Below are 6,753 nucleotides of genomic sequence, written 5' to 3' on the forward strand. Positions count from 1 at the left end.
CAATGCACAAAGTTTGGTATCAGAGATTAAGTAATCGAATCAAGTTAACTGATACTAGCATAGTTGCAATAGCATTTTGTCAATACATAATTAGAAAAAAACATGAATGCAGCAGCTAGGAAACTGTCTGTAGTAATGTCATAAAGGATGAAGTGGCGAAGCCATACGGAATTCAACACCTTCACCTTTGGCGCAGCACTCTGAGGTTTGAAAACTGACATAATAAAATGTTAAAATAATCAAGGGTTGTCATTTTCAAAACTAATTAGGGCCCCGCAAGGATTTGCGGGTGCCCTATAGTAATCACTCTGTCTGTCTGTCTGTCCGTCTGTCTGTCCGTCTGTCATTCTTCCGTCCACAAATTTTCTTTTTTATCCTAATAACTTTTTTTATGGTAGCCCAATTTAGTTCAAATTTGGTATGGTAGTTCAGTAGGCAAAAAGACATATTTTGATGCTAAGTTTGTCTCGCTATGTCCTCTGGTTTGGAGCTGGGGTGGTGGGGTAGATTCCTTAACTATGCATAAGAATGAATGGGCAACTTTTTTTATGGTTGCCCAATCAAGTACAAATTTGGTATGGTAGTTCAGTAGGCAGAAATACATATTTTGATGCTAAGTTTGGTTCTCTATGTCCCCTGGTTTGGAGCTGGGGTGGTGGGGTAGATTCCTCAACTTTATATGAGAATGCATTGGCAAAGAGAGATAACTGCTGAAGATGTTCCCATTGTAAACTGAATGCTGCTATGAGTCCTTTGGGATTAATTAGCTTTCCTCCTGAAGAAAATCCAGAGCATTATCTTTATCTGTCACATTGAGATGAATTACCACCTCTGTCTGCAAATGAAGTTTGTTTTGAAGTTAAGTCAATTTGGAATGCTATGAACACTCTGAAATGTGGATTTAAATATAAATTTTTATAATTTATTTTTGTTTAATAGTTATGATTTCATTGAATTCTAAAAACAAGAAAGAGATTAAAGAAGAGTTTTTGATTTACTTTTTTTCAACTGAAAAAGTTCTTATTGTAACTTTAGAAGAAAATGATGAGAGAGGTACAGTTAATCCCTTGGGAGTAATTATCTAGCCTGCTGCAGAAAATTTAGTAGGCTTTTCTTTAACTGTCACTTTAAGATTAATGAAAACCTTTGTCTGCAACTGCTGTTTGTTTGAAGTTAAGGTCAAGCCTTCATGATATTTGCATTCATTGAAGGCTGGCATTTTATATAACACAAGCATCATAATTGTTTAAATATACATTCAATGTAAAGTTGTTCTTTACTGCCTAATGTAAATACAAGGATGTTATTTTCAGGATATTATTTTGATATTATTTGAATATTCAGGAATTATCTTGAAATTTTAAGAATACAGTTGCTGTTGCTTATTTTCGTACATTTTTTAATCATTCTGTAAGCTGCACCCTTTTAATTCTACCCCATGGCGGGGCCCTTGCTGACTGGTCAGTTTTCTAGTTTGAAGTCTTGTATTCATTGCCTATATTTATTGAAATAAATTAAAACTTAATACGATGACTCTGGGTTCAGCTGATGTTTATAACTTCAAGTCGAAAATTAAGAGAGATGATTTAAAGTCAAACTAATGTACATTAGTCTTATTTTCTGACTTGAAGTTTCCTAATTATGTTTAAGGTAAATACACTAGTTCCATACTTTTGAGCTTATAATTCTGCATAATATTGTTTAATTAAATGGTTGATTACCACCACCACCCTACACAAAAACACGCCTTTTTTGGGTGTGCTTATGTTCGTTTTATATTACCGGGGTACTATGGAAAGAGAAGCTTTTCAAGGATTAATTCCGATTTTTTTTTCTCTCGTTATTCTCTCACTTAGTTTTTTTTTTTTATTTAATCAATTAATTTTTTTTTTTTTTTTTTGATTGTGCTTTTTCACTTTTGTTTTTACTATTAATTTCTTTTTTTTTCTTATTTTGACCATAGCCACTTTAAAATACAATGGTACATGCACCACCCCCACTTTCCTAAAAAAAAAACATCGCTCCTATATTTGACCAATTTATTAAGTGCCGGATCATTGCTTTGTAATCCACATCATCAGCCAAGTGGTGATGATTTTGTTTTTCAAACAGTATCTCAATGGTTCCTTTTCTTTCTCATACACTGTTGATGTATTTGCAGAGGATCATGAGAATTTCATATCTGGAAGCGGTACAACCTCTTTGTTAATGTCGCCATAGACCTATCTCAATTTACACTGCGATTGTGAAATCAATGATTATTTACACTTGTGCATCCTTTTTTATGTCTGTAAAATAACGTACTTTTATAAAGCCCTTTCCCACAAATGGAGATGCTTTCTATATGTGTCTGTTTACTGCATATGATTTAAATTTTTTTTTTTTCAATCAGGTATGAGAGAAATTTTGAAATTTTTATTTTAAGAATTACAGACCCTGTCATAACCTGACTATAAGAATAAAAAGTTGGATTTTAAAAAAAAATTAACTACGTTTTGTAAATGATATCCTATAATCATTATTAATTCGTGCACGTGACTTTATTTTTTTTTTTTTTTTCTGGGGGGGGGGGGGGGGGGGGTATCACTCGGAGCTCCTCGGATGGCTTGTACCTGTTTGAATGGAGTGAAGCGGAGTCAGAGGAGGATTGTCCATTGTACACATTATGCATAATAGAATAATGCTGATAATAATTCTTCCGATGGCAGCCTGTATACGTGTATTATTTTGTTTGGATTTTGAGGGATGAGGTCCATGCATTTTACACCATTTATTTTTCTCATTGATACAGCTGAATAAGAATTAAACTGATTATTTAATGTTTATGTATGTAAGGTGTCTTCTAGCTGTTCCCACTTTTTAAAAATCTCAATTCCACCTATTCCCACTTTCAAATAACAATGGATGTTTAGATAAGTTAGTTGGTTTTTACAATAATTAGACTAATTACATTCTATCTTAGATTTACCTGTATTTTAACAGTATTTTGTACATTATAAAACAGAAAATAAATATATTTATAAAAAAATATATAATATTTAAAAAATACAATAAACACATGTATATGAAAGAAATGCATACAAATAACTGGAGTTAAAAATAGATAAAAAGTTTAACAGAAAAATATACTTAAATTCACTTTTTATCAATAAATAATTTATTATCTGCTAATTTATATGAAAAAGTCTAATTTCTCATTGAAATAGAAGTAAAAAGTCAGATTTTTTACTTTTAAATAGCATATACCTGTCCTCTACTCCCACAGTGGTTTAATAATTACTGTTTTCACAGTAACGACATGTTTATTCAGCTAATTATTTGTTTACACAAAAATTCCACCTACTCCCACGTGAAATTTTACCTTTTTCTACTTGATTTTCAGAAAGTGGGAATAGCTTAAATAAACCGTATGTAACTGTGTATCAACTGTTTAGATCGTACACTTAGAACGTCATACGGTACCAGTGATTTGGTCAATAAAATATTACATGAAACAACGTACTAACACGTGATTGGGTGGCACAGAAGAAAAGCTTAATTATATATACGTAAATCATATATTAACGAATTTAGTATGCCCGGTACTCTGAAAGTATGAATTTAACGTCTGACATTTAATGTTGTCCAACTGATTGTTTTGCATCAAGTCTAGGTATATACATAACTTATGTATTGTTATTGGTATTTTTTAGTGCTGAACAAGTTCAATTCCTTAATATTTTTAACATGAGAATAAAATACAATACTTTCTCTTCACAAAATTGCATGACATACGATATTTATCTTTAGCAGAATTTAAACAATCGCAAGCACCGAAGTAAGTTGTCTTTGTTCCAAGCACAACGTGCCGGGCTCATTTTTGAAGAAGCCCCCCCCCCCCCCCCCCCTTCCACCGTTTCCCCAATGTACAAAAACTTTTTTTTTCTTTAACTGATATATAGTTAATTCATATTTATTGATACATTTTAGTATCTAATGTTTGTACCGGTTTATTTTATTTAATTTTAGTATCTAATGTTTGTACCAGTATATTTTATTTAATTCAGCATCTTAAATCACTGTCATATAGGTAAGTAGCATCGTTAGCGGGGGAATAAAACAAATACGTTTGATCTTATTTGAATTGGAGGATATTCCTCATTTCAATATAATTTTCAATTGAAATAAAATAAAATGACATCGATTTTGGTATGGAATAATTGTTAAGTAAGTATGGAATAACTGATAAGTAAAAAATATAACAATGCCTGAAAGCTGCACACCACCCACCCCCTAAAAACATTTGTTCATGGAGGAAAAACTATGTCATTTCAAAAAAAAAAACATGTAGGTCCTGGCTAAGGGTTTTTTTTTTGGTGGAGGTGGGTGTGCTGATTATAGCGAAAGGGAAATAACAATACTTTGACCGGGATCAATCCTTAAGACCTTACTACATGAAAATAATAATTCATTTTTCTCCCTTGCAAGCAATTGTAAATACTCGGTCATTTCTGTAAACGTACTGTTATTTCTCTCTTTGAAAATATCCGTGTTGTTACGAATACCTTGCGAGAAAACTGCAGAGTAGGAACTTGTTTGGTTTTGTATGGTCAGCGGTCTATCCCCTTGTAAAGGATCCTTTCAAATATCAATTTTTCAGAGATTAAAGCATGCTTATGTTCATGTTGTAGAACAAAGATGAGATGGTGTCGTTTAATATATTCTTTGAAAATGTACAACTTACATGTACTTTATTATTTCAGTATTGGCCTACATATAGATTAAATTAAGGGTTTTTTCAACAGCCTTATCGCTATTTTACAATATATACGATCATATAAATGCTAAAATTTTGGGAAATAGATATTGAAAAAACTTAATACATGCAGAAAAAATAATTTCTAACGAATACAAAAGGGTTATTTAGTAATGATAAGTTCCAAATATCAATAACGTTATTTGACGTTATTCAACGTTTTATAGCGTTATATCTTGTTAGAATTGCATTGCTTTCATCTTGAGTTTTAATTAGAATTTAGAAGGTATATAATAAAAAATTTGGTATCAAAGTATTCAGAAAAACTAGCTCTTTCAGAATCGATAAAAAAAATATTTTCGAAAATTTTGTCACGAAGGACCCTTTTCGCTTGACACAAATCATATATTATTTTATTCTCTTATTAGGGAAACCACTACATGTGTAATGTAGTCACAACTTGTCCGTCTTTTTAATTAATTACGTTATGTATCTATAAGTAACCAAAAAGACAATGTATACAGATCCCTATAAATTATGTGACATGTTGAGTAGAAAAATTAAACTTACATATCGCCTACAGTTGAGCTGATAAAAAGAATACAACTTATTTCGGGAAATGCCATAAGCAAGAACAGGAAATAGTATGTTTCAAAACTTGCCGGAATATTATTGGCTGGAAGAAAGAAATCCGGGATACATGAGAATTCAATAAAAATGTATTACACATTTTAACTTTAGATCACTTTTAAAAAATAATTTCAGATCAAGACCAGAACAGTTCTAGAGTCAAAGAAGATACTGTGTTTATTTTTCATGTTTTCAAACTGAAGTTGGTAAATTTTTTACCACACTAAGACCTGCTTCTTTGATATAGGAAAATCGACGAGGTCCAATATTGTTTCCATGCCATCGAGAGACAACCACCAGTACGTTGTTAACTTCGTTTTTGGCTAGCAGTTTTAAAAGTAACCTTCCCGCACCATGTTCCCCGTCATCATTTGATCCTTCATGGATTATCCCATCACTACTTGTGAAGCAATAAGCATAAACGTTATGGCTCGCACTGGGTACAGTTTCGATACGCATGATTTCCATTAATGATCGTTTAATCTGTTTATAAGAATCGACTTGGGTGGAATGCGCCATAAACCGTTTTCCGTTGTCCTCAATTGACTTTCCAGGGTAACCTGGTGAACTGTAATCTTGACTGGGTCGCTGGAAATCACCTCATCTGCCGTTGGAAGAGATCCTACTTTTTCTCTGTAGATTGAATTACTCTGGGTAAAGATAAGCTTGTCCCCCTTCATTTTCGTCTCGATATTTCGTTCTGCATATTTTCTTTGAACTTCATACAGCTGTTTTCGTCGTTCCCGTATCTCCTCTGGTTGTTGTTGGGCAATTCTTATGTCCGAATTCTTTTCTTTTAGAACTTTTATGTTTTTCATAAAAAGGTTTTTTGGGCTTTATCGGCAAATTGCACACAAACTGGTCTTGGAAAATTTCGTTGAGCATCGTATTCTCCCATTCGGAAAAGTTTCTGTATTTGTAATTCATCAACTGCTGTCTCCCCCATCTTCATCTCTGATATGAATACATTTCTTAGAATTTGCGCAAGGTTTTCTGGTGACTTCTTCTCGGGGCCTTTTTCCTGAAGTCCACTAACAATGATGTTATTCTCCATTGACCTAGACTTGAGATCAACTATTTGGTTACTTTGTGAATTTACACGGTATTCAAGACGAACTACATAATCTTTGAGTCTGTTCATTTCACGTTCCATTTTTTTCTGGTTATCCTGTAGTTCTGTCACAAGGTATATTGTGTCGTTTGCCTGCTCTTGAACAGTTTCAAGTCTTTCTTGAATGCCATTTTTTGCTCTGATTTCTTTCGTAATTTCATCTAAGTGTCGACATTGTCCATCGAGCCGTAACATAAAATTCGCCAAAGTAGTCTGAATACTTGCTATGCCCTGCATTATATCCCTTAACTGAAAAAAGTGAATTTAATTTTAATAG

At 32.7% G+C, this 6,753-nt stretch overlaps 1 pseudogene; it reads right to left on the bottom strand.

Moving 5' to 3' along the window:
• Positions 1-5,584: 5,584 nt before the first annotated feature.
• On the bottom strand, positions 5,585-6,713 carry LOC134276244 (protein IMPACT-like; annotated as a pseudogene).
• Between the last annotated feature and the right edge of the window lie 40 nt (positions 6,714-6,753).

The sequence above is a fragment of the Saccostrea cucullata genome, unplaced genomic scaffold (assembly GCF_032062105.1).
Source record: "Saccostrea cucullata isolate Sc308-1 unplaced genomic scaffold, CSIRO_AGI_Scuc_v1 ctg6804, whole genome shotgun sequence".
NCBI lineage: Eukaryota > Metazoa > Mollusca > Bivalvia > Ostreida > Ostreidae > Saccostrea > Saccostrea cuccullata.